This window comes from Mus musculus, chromosome 5, assembly GCF_000001635.26.
Source record: "Mus musculus strain C57BL/6J chromosome 5, GRCm38.p6 C57BL/6J".
In the NCBI taxonomy this organism is placed as follows: Eukaryota; Metazoa; Chordata; class Mammalia; order Rodentia; family Muridae; genus Mus; species Mus musculus.
Window position 1 is genome coordinate 31,566,964 of NC_000071.6, and position 15,587 is coordinate 31,582,550.

A 15,587-nucleotide genomic window follows, 5' to 3' on the forward strand; every position below is an offset into this window, starting at 1 on the left:
AGGGGCTGGAGAGAGGCTCAGCAGGTAAGATTACTTATTATTCTGTGAGAAGAGCAGCATTCAGCTCCCAGCATTCCCCGCAGGATTGTAACTCTAACTCCAGGACGTCTGACATGTTCTTTTGGCCGCCTCTGACACCTGTACACACATTCACAAATATACATTAATAAAAATACATTTTAAAAAGTAAATGGGTGGATGTACTTTAATATTGTGAATATCCTATTCAAACCAAACTTTTAATGATTCTTTAATGTTTTTTTTTTTTTTTTTTTGCATTTCATCTACTTAATTATTTTGTAAGGTAGTTGTAATACTTGGGTCACAGGGCTCATATAGAGGTCAGAGGGTAATATGTTGAGAGTCAGTTCCCTCCTTCACCTTGTGGGTCCTAGGGAACAGACTCAAGTAGTTTATTCTTGGCAACAAATGTGTTTATCTCCTGAGCCATCATGCTGGCCCCATTGATGACTCTTGATGAATCAACTATTCGTATGGCAGCCCCAAAGTGAAGTTATGATTCTGGTTTTAAGGCTGGTATCATGGTGATGGGTAAGGGTAGAAAGGAGAGGGAGTAGAGAATTAAATTGTGTAATACCTGATTTCTCAGATGTCTACTGAGGTTGGGAGTGACTGGTGTTAGCTTTCTAACTTCACTAAGAACAAGCTAGAGAATTCCATGGCTTTGCATGATAAAATCGCTTGCGGCCCTAATGGACGCAACTCCATTTTTCCAGCACTCAGTTATCCCAGACAGCCCACCACCACCACTTAGCATCCATTTTCTCACGTCTCTGATGACAACTCAGGGGGACCATATTGGTACCTCTGGTTTATACACAAGAAAACTAACATTCAGAAAGCTTGCAATATTTGCCAAAAGCCATATAGCTAGAAAATGAAGAGTCTAGATTCAGGCCAGAGAAGCTAGCAGCCCCCCACCCTTCCAGAGAGGCTGGCAAGCCCCCCCCCACACACACACACCCCTAGGATAGTTGTTTATGTGTAGCTTTGATGCCCTTGACTTACAGGCGCCAATGTGCTCTGAGCAGCCATTGGCTGAGAGGAACTCCAGCCAACTCTGGGGCAAGCCTGGTGGCAGAGTCTCCAGACATTGACTCATCTGTTCCTGTAGCTGGGTATGGCTGCATCCCTGAGCTTAGAAAGGCAGGAAGCAACGCTGGTATTTTAGAATGGCTTTCAACAATAACCTTGATTGAGGGGATTTTCCAGTTAACCCTGGAGAATTCCAATAACCAAACACTTATTGTGTTTCTGTTCTTTGAAAAGTGGTAATCCTTGGTATGTGTATGGTGATTCTCATTAACCAGCCAGTTCAACCAAACAGGATTCCCTTATTAGGATAAGCAAAGAGCCATAGAGTTACCAAGCTGAAAGAAAGGACTTTCCAGAGCATTTACCAGAATCCCTTATCAGGTGAAGGGATGACGTTTATTCATGTAGCTCAGCCTGCATTCCTGGCATAACCATAAGTCCCAGCTTTGAGTGCTTTCTGCTACACTGAGTGACTACAGGGTGACCTGTGAGCTAAGTTTAGCCTTCAGCCACGTTTGGTTTGTCCTGCACGATACTTCTAAAAAACTAAATTTGCTAAAAATGGTGGTACATGTCTTTAATCCCAGCACTTAGGAGGCAGAGGCAGAACTGTAGCAAATAGAAATCCTGTTTCAAAAAACCCAAACCAAACCAGAGCACAAGCAAACAACTCTGGGAGATCGGTTAACACTAGGCTTGAAATAAAGAGGAGCTAAGTAGCTGGTACCCTTTAGACTAGGCACCTGGGGTCTAAATGCCACTTCACCCCCAACCTGGTCTGCCTTACCCACTTACCCATTTCATGACCTGCCTTGTCCCACCAGGCATTGGAATTGGGGTGCCTGCTTTTTGGCGAGGGGCATTTCTTGATTAATTTTTTTTTAATGAGGGAGACTAAAGTGGGCCAGATAAAAAGTCAGGGGAGATAAGAAGTCAAGAGTGCCCATCAGAATGTGAAGGGTCACAAGCAAATGGGAGCCCTAGAGAGTTCCCAAGGAGATACAGGCAGATTGGTGCCCATGTAGAGCTAGGAGGAGAACCCCTGTGGGAAATGGAGGATCTAGAGTCAAGAGCAAGCCTACTTGAAGGTCTAGTAATGTCATAATGAGCCACTCTAGTTTCCTGGAGATCGGGTCCTGGTCCGCATTCAGTGTTCTAGAAATAGCTTATCTTACATCACTTCCTTAATTTGGGCTCAGTGTACCTGTTTCAAGTCATTGGGTGGCTCATACAAGATACGTTAGGTTGAGTAATCTTTAAATAGAATTTCATTTCTCAAGGTTCTAGAGACTGGGAAGTCCAAGATTTCAAGGCACCAGCAGATCCTTACAAAGTAGACAAGCTCTCTCAAGCCATTTTCCTAATACTATTCTTGAAAGTCTCCTGGGAGACTTAGTTACCTCCCAGGGTTTCTGCCTCCTAGTAAGTAGTATGGCTAGAAATTAGCCAGGCCCAGTGGTGGTGTGTGTGTGCAGTGCACACCTTTAACCCCAGCACTTGGGAGGCAGAGGCAGGAGGATTTCTGAGTTTGAAGCCACCCTGGTCTACAGACACACACACAAATAAAATATGATAAAGATTTAAAAAACAAAATTTATTGGATGTTACATGTTCATAAAGGCAACAGCAGACAAGGTGCATGTGATTCAAAAGCAAAAAAAAACCTCCAGTGACCAAGACCTTTTAAAAGACGCTGCCTCTTTCACTTTCAGCCATGTGAGGAACTTGATCGTTTTTCCTACTTATTCATTGATATATATATTTATTCACTTTACATCCCAATTGCTGCTCCCCTCTCCCCGTACCTCCTTCACACAGTCCCCCATCCCCTTTTCCTCTGAGAAGATGGAACCCTCCCTCTTCCCTCGGTTATCCCCCAACCTAGGTACATCAAGTCTTTGCAGGGCTAGGCACATCCTTTCCCACTGAGGCCAGACAAGGCAGCCTAGTTAAGGGAACAGGACCCACAGGCAGGCAACAGATTCAGGGACAGCCCTTGCTCCAGTTGTTGGGAGATCCACATGAAGACCAAGCTACATATCTGTTCCATATGTGCAAGGAGGCCTAGGTCCAGCCTGTGTATGCTCTTTGGTTGATGGTTCAGTTTCTGGGAGCCCCTAGTGGTCCAGGTTAGTTGACTTTGTTGGTCTTCTTGTAGAGTTCCTATTTCCTTCAGGGCCTGCAATCCTTCCCACAACTCTTCCACAAGAGTCCCCAAGCTCCATTTAATGTTTGACTGTGGGACTCAGCATCTGTTTCAGTCAGCTGCTGGGTAGCTGTCAGAGGAGTTATGCTAGGCTCCTGTCTACAAGCACAACAGGCTCCATATCCTCACTGCTAGGAGTCTCAGCTAAAGTCACCCCCATGGACTGGGATGGGTGAGACTCCCGGGAGCTTTACCATTTTGTCTGCTGTGAGAGAGAAGTCAGGAAAAACAAAAACAGAGCCTACTTAATTGAGTTCGGAACTTAAATCTGCCAGAACCCAATGCAGTGGGTGCCCTCACTGCCAGATGGCCAGCAGGTCCTTGGGAGTAAACCAGAAGACAGTTTTAAGAGGCTGTTGTTTCCCTAAGGACATAGCTTATAATCTGCCTGTGCTTGAAGTACTTGCACATACAGAGACTTCTTCTTTTTAAGCACATATTGATTAAATATAATGAGGCATACTGAGGTTGAGAGGAGAGATCAGGGAGGGAGGCGTCCATGCATACCCAGGGCTTTGAACAAGGGCTCCCCGACTCAAGGAAGTGCACAAACCCAAAATTACCAGGAACCTACCTGTGAGTTTGTTGTGGACAGTTTCTGGGATTCTGTGTAGCCTTTATCAGCATCTCTAAAGGGTCATTGTCCAAATATAGTTAAACAGACTTCGGACACGGAAGCGTTGGACTCCCATTCCTAGGCACAATGGCACAGTTTATAGCAGGTCCCTGTCAACCTCACTCCATCACCCCCTCAAATCCTTGCCTAGAAATCTATTCCAGCTAGCCTCCTTTTGCCCTACCAGGGGGAGGGGAAATCCGAAAGCTTATTTTTAGGCAGGCCCTGCCAAGACTCCCCGCAGTGGCTGGACTGCTGCTGGGCCTGAGGGGTGCCCGCGCCCCAGGAGGACAAGCAGTGTGCGGGAGGGGCCTGCGGGCACGAGCGGATGTCACAGCTTACCTCAGAGCCTGAATTAGAAGCCTGAAAAAAAAAATCACAGCAGGAAATAATGTGGTGCCCAAAATAGAAACATCAACCGGGAGAGAGGCCGGGAGTAGGTGGCGTTTGAGGCTCCTGCAGCGTCCTCCCCAGAGGCCTCCTGACAACCGGCAAGCGGGTTGGCATGAGATTGCAACCCAGCCCAAGAGGCCACAAAGGCACCGGCTGGATGTTTCAGCAAGGGAGAAGGAATGGGCAGTAAAGTGGAGAATCAGGACCGCCTCCTCTTCCCTCCCTCTCGACTTTCTCCTTCCTTCTCCAAAGTCTTACCGCCACCGCTGACCCCTTCCTCTTTTTCGGCATCATCCCTCAACCTTCTCCCCACACAATGACTTCTGCTTTTTTCCTCACTCTCTAGTGCCCCTTCTTCTCTGATACTGCCCCCACCCCGCTTCCTCCTTTCCCTCCCCACACCAAGCCCTTCATTTCTCCTGGGTGGTCTCTGCCCCAACCCGCCGCCCCCCAGCCTCCCGGTGCTTTTGGGTGCCTTCCTAGGTAACTAGTGGGAGCTCAGTCTAGCAGCAGCTAACTGAAGGTCAGCCTCCTGTGCCTGACTGCAGCCTGGCTGCACTGATCTCCCCTTCACCCCACACTCAGCACCCTCCACGCCTCTTTAGAGAAAAGGAGGCCCTGGAGTCTAAGGAAGATGGCAGGGTCAGGACTCCTTCCTCTGGGGCCTCTGGAGGGCTTGAGAGGAAGCAGAAACTTTGCAGGCAATCTTGGACTGTCTCTCCCTTCACAGCTGAGTTCCTGGTAGATTGCATGGTTTGCCAAATTTCCGTGTTTCTCATGCTGGCATGTGCCATTGGGCAAGGTATAAAGTCGGTGAGAACCAGACTTAAGGTCTCTCTGATGCTCCCCTTAACCTTCACCAACCCCGAGTGGGGAAACATCTGTGATCTCCTTTACAGTGGGAACTCAGATGCAGCAGGTGAGCTGGAGGATGGGGGACACTGGAGGATGGGGGACACTGGAGGATGGGGACACTGGAGGATGGGGGACACTGAGGATGTCTTTAATCTTAGCACTAGGTAGAGGCAGATGATCTCTAGGAGTTAAGAGTCCATCCTGGTCTACATGGTGAGTTCCAGGCTAGCCAAGGCTACATAGTGAGACCCTGTCTTTAAAAACAAAGGAAAGAAAAGTCGGAGTAGTAGGCATGCTGCATGTTTGTAAGAGTAGAAGGGCTGGGATCGAGGCACAGGGAGTGCAGCCCCTCTACTGACCTTGAACTTGGACCAAGTTCATTGACTTGGTATTTCCATACCCGGTTTTCTTCGTAACAAGATTTGTTTTTTATTATTTCTTTTCTGAATGTAAGCATGAGACATTCCATTACATATGTTGGGTAATTTCAATTATTAAAAATTCCCTAGGTGGGGCTGGAGAGATGGCTCAGCAGTTAAGAGCACTAACTGTTCTTCCAGAGATCCTGAGTTCAATTCCCAGCAACCACATATGTTCACAACCACCTTTAATGAGATCTGATGACCTCTTCTGATATGTTGGAAGCCAGCAACAGTGTGCTCATATACATTTTAAAAGGAAAGAAGAAAAAAAAAAGAAGAGAAAAGAGAAGAATCCCCAAAGCAAAGCATGGAGAAGCAGGTGGATCTCTGAATTGGAGCCTGGTCTACATGGTAAGTTCCAGGACAGCCAGGGCTACATAAAGAAACCCAGTCTCAAAAAACAAATAAAAATTTCTAGCTAAGTATCATGGTACATGCTTGCAATCCCAGTACTCTGCACCCTGGAGGCAGAAGCAGGAGCATAGCCACAAATTCAAGGTCATCCTGATATATATCGAGAGAGAGAGAGAGAGAGAGAGAGAGAGAGAGAGAGAGAGAGAGAGAAAGAAGAAGAAGAAGAAGAAGAAGAAGAAGAAGAAGAAGAAGAAGAAGAAGAAGAAGAAGAAGAAGAAGAAGAAGAAGAAGAAGAAGAAGAAGAAGAAGAAGGGGAGGAGGAGGAGAAGAAGGAGAAGGAAGAAAAAGAGGAAGAGGAAGAAGAAGAAGAAGAAGAAGAAGAAGAAGAAGAAGAAGAAGAAGAAGAAGAAGAAGAAGAAGAAGAAGAAAGCAGCAGCAACAGAAGCAGCCACCACCTCAGCAAGGACAGCAATGCCATATTCTTGTTGTCACTTGTTTGAGTACCTCCCCACCCCACCAGCAGTTGTTCTAGTGAAAACAAGTGCTTGGGCCAGTGTCAGACACTGTGTGCCCTCAGCACTCTCTGCAGAAGGATGGATTCATTTATCCTAGTGCACCACCCACACACATGTGCAATGCTGGTGCCTGAACGCCTTGATGTTACTTTAGGGTTAGTGTCTTATGATTTCTTTTTCTTTTCTTTTTTTTTTTTTTTTGTAGTCTTATGATTCTAAAGACATTATCTCATGTAAATGATGATTCCTCAGTTTGACAGAAAACTCATGGTCATGTCAGGCTTCTGTAGGATTCTAAAGCCCACGTCCAGCTCACTCTTGCAAATGAAACTGGGGTGCTACTGTTTGCAATTTCTTTCCTCCAGATTAACTAGATCTGGCCATTTTTCTAACTACAGTAATACCTGGTAACTATAAATAGCTAAACATGACTTAAAGGAAGCCCTTCCCATAATCCTCTCCATGGACTTTGAACATGTTTTGTTTAAGGTTCTTAGTCTCCCGATCATAGTCCCCGGTTATGTCTTGACAGACATCAGGACATACTCATGGTTATCACTGTGAGTCTGTAGTAGAGCAGATAGGTCAGAAGGTGTAACCATAAACATTGTGGTCACACATTGAAATTGAAGCTGTTTTCTTTAAGCCTTCCTGGCAATGAAAAGAAAAATATACAGTAAGAATAGCTTGTACAGGTAAGAGGCTGAGTCATTCCATCTTCACGAAATTTGCTAACATATATGTGCTGACTTCAAAATGTTATCAGCTACAGAATCCCAAAGGCCGAAACAATTGAAAAAGCAACATGTAGCACCTTAAGATCTAATGCTGGGGTATGATTTGAATGGGCAAATAAGCCATGAAAAAAAATAAGACTCTCTTCTTGCTGGGATAATATACAGCCATTAAAAATAACAAAGACAGGGCTGGAGAGATGGCTCAGTGGTTAAGAGCACTGACTGCCCTTCCAGAGGTCTTGAGTTCAATTCCCAGCGACCACATGGTGGCTCACAACCATCTGTAATGGGATCTGATGCCCTCTTCTGGTGTGTCTGAAAACAGCTACAGTGTAACCCTTATACATAAAATAAAATCTTTTTAAAAAAATAACAAAGATAGAAGTAGAACATAAGAGCAAATGAAGAAGGTACATAAAATTATTTATATTATGTGATTATAGTTGTGTAAAAAGTTACAAAATATAATTATGAATGGCATTGGTGATTATCCTGGTATGCTGAAATTAATATAGCATTTTTATTGCTTCTGTAATATGCTTTATTTCTGGAATAAATAGAACGGAAAATAAACAGAAATTATCAAATAATTAAACTTTCTTTTTTCTGAGAGGGACAACAGACCTCATCATGCATACCTGGCTAGCCTTAAATTTGTGGTGTTCCTTCTGTTTCTATTTCCCAAGTTCAGGAACTTCGGCCATAAGCCATCATATCAGATCTGATTTTCTACTTCTAATTTTTTTTTTGAGATTTTATTTATTTATTTTGAGACAAGGTTTCACTATGCATCTCTGGTTGTCCTGGAACTTGCTGTGTAGCCCAGGGGAACTTACAGAGATCCCCCTGGCTCTGCCTCTGCCTCTGCCTCTGCCTCTGCCTCTGCCTCTGCCTCTGCCTCTCTGCCTCTCTGCCTCTCTGCCTCTCTGCCTCTCTCTCTGCCTCTCTCTCTCTCTGCCTCTCTCTCTGCCTCTCTGCCTCTGCCTAAGGGCTGAGATTTAAAGCCTGTACCAACCATCCCCAGCATGACTGTCTTTGTTTTTATTCTGCATGCATGGGTGTTTGTCCCAATTATGTCTGTGTACCACATGCTGCAGTGCCTATGGAAGCCAGAGGGGACATCAGATTCCTTTGGTCTGTAGTTACAGAAGGTTGAGAGTTGTCTGTATGAGTGCTCAGAACTGACCCCAGTCCTCTAGAAGAGCAGCCTGTGATTTTAACTGCAGAACCAGCTCTTTATCCCCCAGTTCCTACTTCTAAAATTAAGTGGTTAGACAAGACCTAGCTGCCTAAAGCTCATCTGAGTTCTGATGGTGTATATTTTCTAATAGTCAGGTTCCTCTGCTGTCACTTGTCATAATTCAAGCAGAGTACAGTAACACACTTAGGACCCAGCTGCTTAGGAGGCTGAGAACGTTTTGGAACTGACCTGGGTGGCACAATGAGACAACACCTCTTTTAAAAACAGTCCCAACTCAATAGTCACACTGAAAATGGCCAAGTAAGACTAGAACTTCTTCTGAGTCCACTAGTCTAGGCTCAATATCTTCCTGTGGCATGTTAATTTCCACAGCAAAATTATATTTAAGACTGTAAGTAGATGAAAATTATCAAAGTACTATATTTCCCTTTCTCCTCTGTGAATTTATTTTTTATTATTAACACAAATGAGGACATGCCTGCTCCACGAATGGTTGAGAAGAAGGGTTTTATTGTAGCTATGACAGCAGGATCAGCCAGAGGCATCTGGGAGAAGTCCAGACGAGGGAGAGAAACCAGTGGACAGAGCTTGATCAGCAGGCTGAATTGTGAGAAGAGAGTGGGGCTCTGGAGAGCAAGATGGGGAAAGAAGAGAGAGAAGAGGAGAGAGGGCAAGGGGACCAAGAGAAGAAGCAAGGACCAAGAGGACCAAGAGAGCACATGGCTACCATGGCAGGAATGGGAAGCTGGGGAGGGGACTGAAGCCTCTGTGCTGAAGAGTTAGGGTAGGGGGTGGGGCAAGCAGGGCTGGGAGGAGCCACGAGTACCGAGTGAGCCTCATCCTGGGTTTCTTTGGGACCTGACAATTAATTAAAGTTTGGTACAGATCTCAGTATATAACCAACCCCATGTGGCATTCAAAGAAAACTGGATATTTGGATCTGTGTAGATAAAAACCTTTTGGCTTGGTGTTCCTTCTGGGAAGTAGAACAGCCCAGGCTTGTGAGTCATGGGGTCAGATGTCCTCTACCCATCCCTACGTTAGAGGGTCCATGTCTCAGCCTGGATGTCGTGTTGAGTGTTGTATGGGATGGAAGGCTGACTTGTGAAAGGATCCCTTGTTGCTCCTTGCCCATACCTCTGAAATGCTAAAGCCAGGATGGGAATTGTTCCAATGTTGCCTGGAGAGCTCCTTAGAGGCCAGGGCTGAGATGTTAGCGCAGTACCTGCACAAGGAAGGAACAGATGAGTGGGTGAGTGACAAAGGTTGAGGTGGAGCTCATTATGTGGTAGATGCAGGAGTGTTCACTGAACCCGAGAAATCTGTGAGGCTGGCAGTCACGAGAAGCACGCTGTGAGGTCATCAGTCGGGGGGAGGAGGAGGAGGAGGAGTGTGTGTGTGTGTGTGTGTGTGTGTGTGTGTGTGTGTGTGTGGTTAGAATGCCGCTGTCGCTGTGCTGGCAGAGCCTTCGTCAGAGCCCTGAAAGGGGCTGAGTGGGCTGTGACTCAGCCCTGTGACTCACTCACTGTACTGTGGGCTCCATCCTCTGGGTACATCCTCTGGACCATTGAGTTTAGTCTCAAGCAGAGGAGGGTGAGATCTGGGCCAGCACCTCTGGCTGACTCACCTCCTTGAGCTGAAAGGAAGGAGCCAAAGCCCAATTCTCTTGTACTCTCGTCACTCCGTGCCTCCCCGGGGCTTCACATGCAGACTCAGGCTTTCTGAATGAATAGACTCTGCCTACTTGATTAATGATCCACCCCACCCCCATATTTTCCTGCTCAAACTGCATCGTTTCCCTGGTCCTTCCGTACGGTGGTCTCCTGAGCTTCTGGTATGAATTTGAGGTCAACCTACAAAGATCCTTACAAGACTCTCAAGACCCTCTAGACATTATGGCTCCCCAAACCTTTACAGTTTACCAACCAGTTTTGCATCCCTTGGCCACCCCTGGGGCTAGCAGGCTGGTGCTCACACTGTTCCTCGGGTACAGTAGTTACCTGCTCTGACCAAATAGTTGGCAGAAACAACTTAAGGGGGGGTATTATTTGCTTGTGGTTTCAGAGAGGTCTAACCTTGGATGCCTGGCTCTACAAACATGGATGGAATATCCTGGCAGTGGGAACATGCAACCAGCCACTCTCCTCATGGTTGGCAGGAAGCAGAGGAAACTATAAAGGCCCACACACTAGGGGCAACCTTCAAAGGCGTGACCCCAGCTACCTGGCTCTTTCCAACCAGGTTCCACTTAAAGTGGAACCTTCACAAACCAGCACCATTAACTCAGAGCCAAGCATTTAATTCATGACCTGGCAAGGTTGCACGCTCGAATCGCAAAAGAAAGACATGGAAGCCCCAAGAGGAGAGGAATTAGGAGAGAGGTTCATGAAGGGCATTGGCGGACAAAGGTAGAGAGGGCAGGGCTGCCCAGGCGAACTGAAGGCATTGGGTTGGTGGTGGGCTTGGGACAGGGGACAGTGTTGTGACATGACAGGACAAGGAAGATGGCTGTATAGGAGTGGGAGTCAGGGACAAATGGATTTCTTAGAGTTTTAAGGTTTCAGGTAGCCCAGGTTGGCTTCGGACTCACTATGTAGCTGAGGATGATTTTGAACTCCGGCTCCTTCTGCCTCCATCTCCCAGTGTTGGAGATTGTAGGTGTACATTATGTCGACTTCTATGGAAGAGAAAGGAAGAGCTACTGAGGGTTTTAAACAGGGGGTGCTAAAAAGTAACTCGCTAGGGAGGTAGTATTGGAAGAAACTGGAGCTGGGCTGCTGCGGGCTGCTGGGGGCTCTGGAGATACTGAGGACAGCAGGGAGCTTCTGGGGGCTGCCCTCCTCAGTCGAGATGAGGCATTCAGAGTCTTCTAAAATTTTAATTGATACTTTTCTGTAACCTAAGTCTCATAGGGCATCTGCTTTTTCTTTGCAGTCACTAAATTCCACAGCATATAGTGGGTGCCACACTCCCTTTGCAAACCAGAGCGTGGTGAAGTGCCTTCTGGGTAAACCAGTGGCTCTCAACCTGTGGGTTGTGACACATGCCACCCTGCCCCCATTAACCGGCCCTTTCACAGGGGTTGCCTATGACTATTAGAAAACAAGATATTTATATTACAATTTATAACAGTAGCAAAATTACAGTTATGAGGTAACAACAAAATTTCATGGTTGGGGATAACCAGAACACAAAGAACTGTGTTAAAAAGTTGTAGCTTCCGGAAGGTTGAGAGCCACTGCTCTTGACCATAGTAAAAACGATCATCCGGATATGGCAGAACACCTGGCAGGCAGAGGCAGGGGCATTGCTGCAAATTCTAGGCCAGTCTGGTCTACCTAGAAGTTTCCAGGCCAGGGCTGGAAAGATGGCTCAGCAGTTAAGAGCTCATTTAGAGGACCCAGGTTCAATTCCCAGCACCCACATGGCAGCTCACAGCTGTTGGTAACTCCAGTTTCAGGGAACCTGACACCCTGATGCAGACACATGCAGGCAAAACAGCAGTGCCATAAAAATAATGTATTAAAAGTAAGTTCTGGGTCAGCCAGGACCGTTTACTGTAACAAACAGAAGAATTAACATCTGTGTCCTGTGCCTACCATGGGACCTTACTGGGACCCATGACCCAGGGCCATGTAAGAGAAGGCCTGTCCCTCGCTCAGTCCAGCAGCCCAGGCTGCTGTGGCCTCTCACACAATGGCACCACACCTGCCTGGATGAATAGACTGCCTTGGATCCAATGATCAGCCTCAGAGGGACCAGGCTCTCATCTGAGAAGAAGCCACTCAGGCCCTTCTTAGTACAGGGACTGAGACTGGACAGCCTGGGCACCAGGGCTGTGGAGGAACAGGCTACTCCTGGGCCTGAGAACTGATGCCTGTTTTAGTGACAGCCATACACAGCTTACCTGAACTCTAGAGATGTCTCACGCTTCTGACTGTATTGTCCAGCGATCAGCCTCCAGGACTTTCCTTGCCCCTGTCTGACACAAGTGAAGGTAGAGATTTCAGAGTAGCTCAGAAGAAAGTACAAAAGATGCTAGAATCTACATCCTCCACTGGTGGTGGGCCTCCCTGTTTCCACTGGAGGGCAGGCCTTAAGACGATGCAGGCTGAAGGGCTGAAGAGATGGCTCAGCACTTAAAAGGCCAGCTGCTCTCCAAGAAATCCTGGCTCCCAGCGCCCATTCAATTGGCTTACAGTGGCCTGGCATTTTAGCTCCAGGGGGTCCTATACCTCTCTGGCTTCTGCAGGCACCTCATGTGCAGGTGCATACCCATAAGACCATAGCTCTGTCCTGGCCACAGGCGCACAAGGCAGAGGCCAGCAGCTCTCTTGGGCACAGGTCTCCCGCCTGACCTAAATGTGAAATGGGCAGAGGAATCTTCATGAAGATCCATCTAGAGCAGCAAGACAGGGCACTTGGAGCTAGTGTTGTGGGGGGTAGAAGGGCACTTGGAGCAATAGAGAAGAGTGTCCCAAGCCCCGGCAGCCTCCCAGCATCCCCGTGGGTGCCTACCTAGAGAGCACAAGAGCTGGTCAACCACAGGGGTGTTGGTGATGGTTCTAGAAGGCTTTGAAGAAGGGAGACAAGGAGGTGTGTGTCAGGAACTGCGGGTGTGGAGTTGAATGTTGAACCCCCCGACCATCATTTCTTCTCAGGATTATTCCAGAACAAAATAAGCTCTTGTCTGAGAAGGGTTATATACACAAAGTTCTAGTGGCATGGATCAAATCAACCAGAGCTCTCAAGTCAAGCAGAAGGCAGGGCCTGGTGCCACCAATGGGACAGATGATGTTCCTGGGAATAAAAGTTAGTCTCTTCTGCTCTGGGGAGGATGACGCTTAGCACCTCGTTCTCACTCTTTGTTAATAAACTCACACAATCAACACAGTACTCCCAAGGAACACTGACAGCCTGTGTTTATGTGTTTATGTTGTCTCTGTCTCTGAGAAACTACAACTGTTATGTGGATTTTTAACAAAATGAGTTTTGTTAATACAATATAATAATTGAAGCCAAAAGGAGAGGTGGCTTCCTCCAATATGTTTCTCATTCCTGAGCTTTTCTTCATGTTCTTCTCCCTTCTGCTTAAAACAGGGACAGTGACCTATCTGAGATCATCTCTGATGAGGTCCAGGCAGAGAAGCCAGCTTGTAAGATTGTGCCTGTCACTCTGAGAAGATTCCACTCTGAGAAGAGGGGTCACTGTTCTTCCCTGCTGTTTCCAGGGGTTTGGCCTTCTTCTCTGCTCTTTTTTCCTAGAAGAGGAACTCAGGAATTATCTGAACCCTAAGCTTGGTGCCTGGGTCTAGGAATGTGTGGCCTTAGAGAGTAAGGTGGGAGGGGCAGGAGGAGAGGAGAATTGAGAATCTATATGAACTTTAGATATTGACACCATTGATCTGCTATCACTTCTCAAACTCTAGACCGGAAACTCACACACTGGCCTCCAGAATGTTTCAGACAAACCTACTTGAGCCAGAGAAAGTTACAATGACAGCGCAATACAACCTAACTTTCCCCCATCAATCACAGCAGACTTTGTTCTCCAAAAATATGGCAGATGTTCAGAAAGAATGAAATATGTACTACCACAAATCCTTAAGACATCTTGGTAAAGGGGAAAAGCGATTTGCAGGATGATATATACAATATGGTCTCACTTTGGTGTAAACAAAAACATTGAAATAATAAGATATTACTATATGCAGGCTTGTAACATATGTTTCTGAATATATGCAAATGTATAGAAAAAGGTCTGGATTCATACTAAATTGTCTTGTTTATCTCCATAGAGTAAGATTAGGAGCTGGAATTGACAGAGACCAGATTTTAACTTTTTCAATGATAACTTTTTCCATATACTTGAAATTAATTTTTAAAATTAAAAGAAAAAAAAACAATGGCCACATTCTGAGTGACTTGGTGTGGGACATGTGACTGATTCTAGTTCAATCACTGTGGCTCAGGGAATTACAGAGTTAATAGTTGACATGACTGGTCCCAACTGGCTCCTGTACCCACCCCTGTGAATCCTCGAATCATAAAGAGTTGGCAAATCCTTCCATGATGACATATTTGACTGGTGAAGCTGGGCAGACAATGCAATACATCTCTACAGAGAGTGCAGTGGCGTCACTACCTCCGTGGGTTTGTCTCTGCGTCACCCATGGTGAAATACTATGATCAATGTTACTATTACAGCGTAGGCTGAATGCCCCATAGCCTGGACATCTGAAATCTGAGCTGTTCCACGGGTGGCTGAGGTCACAACACCTTTGTTTCTGTTGCTCAGTGTTCATGTATAGTGTAGATGAACTATACAAGCAAAACTATTTAAAATGTTGTTTATTAAACTTACTCAAATAAATTCAGGCTTAAAATGGTGTATACAAAGTGTAGTGATTTTCATGTTCAGACTCATGTCCCATTCCAAGGATATTTCAATTATGTATATGAAAATGTTACAAACTCTGAAAATATGAGAACTCTGGAACACCTCTAATCTCAAGCAGTTCATATAAAGGACTCTCAATGTACCTTCAAAGGGGGTCAGCATCTGCTCTGGTCACTGGTGCTTCCCAGGAGCCCAGGCAAGGTCTAGGACTACCACAGGTACCCAGCTTACTAAGGTGGGAAGGAGACTGCACTGCTAACCTCTGTGACTACCCTACAGGTGCTATCCTAGGTGCACAGAGCTGACAAAGGCAGTTCCTTCCTCAAGACTTCATGCAGTCTCACACAGAGGGGAGAGAGGAGCAGGAAGTCAGATGACAGCTCAGGACAGTGTCAGTGCTTGTCACATCAGGGAGTGGCCCGGAAGTGCACCTGCACAGCTTGGCAATGACACACGGTTAAGTGATGCTCTCCTTCCAGGGAGACAAGAATTGGCAGATGACCCCTGAGCCTGTGTCAGAGCTGCACAGATCTCGATGGAAGAGGCTGGAAGGAAGTGAGAGGCAGGTCACTTAGGGTTCCAGCTCTTGTGTCAGTCACACTAACTTGTCAGGATCCTTTCTGTGTCTGAAAATTATGGATTTTATTATTATTATTATCTATTTTTGTGAGTGTGGCATACGCATCCACCGGTGAGCAAGTGGAGACCAGGCCAATCTTTGGCGTCAGCTCTCTATTTCCACAGTAGGTGCCTCGTGAGAGCGTAGCAGGGAATCCAACCCAGGTCATCAGGTTTGGACAGAGGGTGCTTTTACTGGTTGAGCCATGTTGTT

At 46.4% G+C, this 15,587-nt stretch overlaps 1 long non-coding RNA gene across 1 annotated transcript; it reads right to left on the reverse strand.

Annotated features, from left to right (window-relative positions):
• Positions 1-2,628: 2,628 nt before the first annotated feature.
• Positions 2,629-4,434, reverse strand: AI839979 (expressed sequence AI839979). The gene is made up of 3 exons (NR_102275.1): positions 4,221-4,434; positions 3,837-3,956; positions 2,629-3,467 (listed from the first exon to the last, which is right to left on the reverse strand). It is a non-coding gene; the product is annotated as an expressed sequence AI839979 (long non-coding RNA).
• Between the last annotated feature and the right edge of the window lie 11,153 nt (positions 4,435-15,587).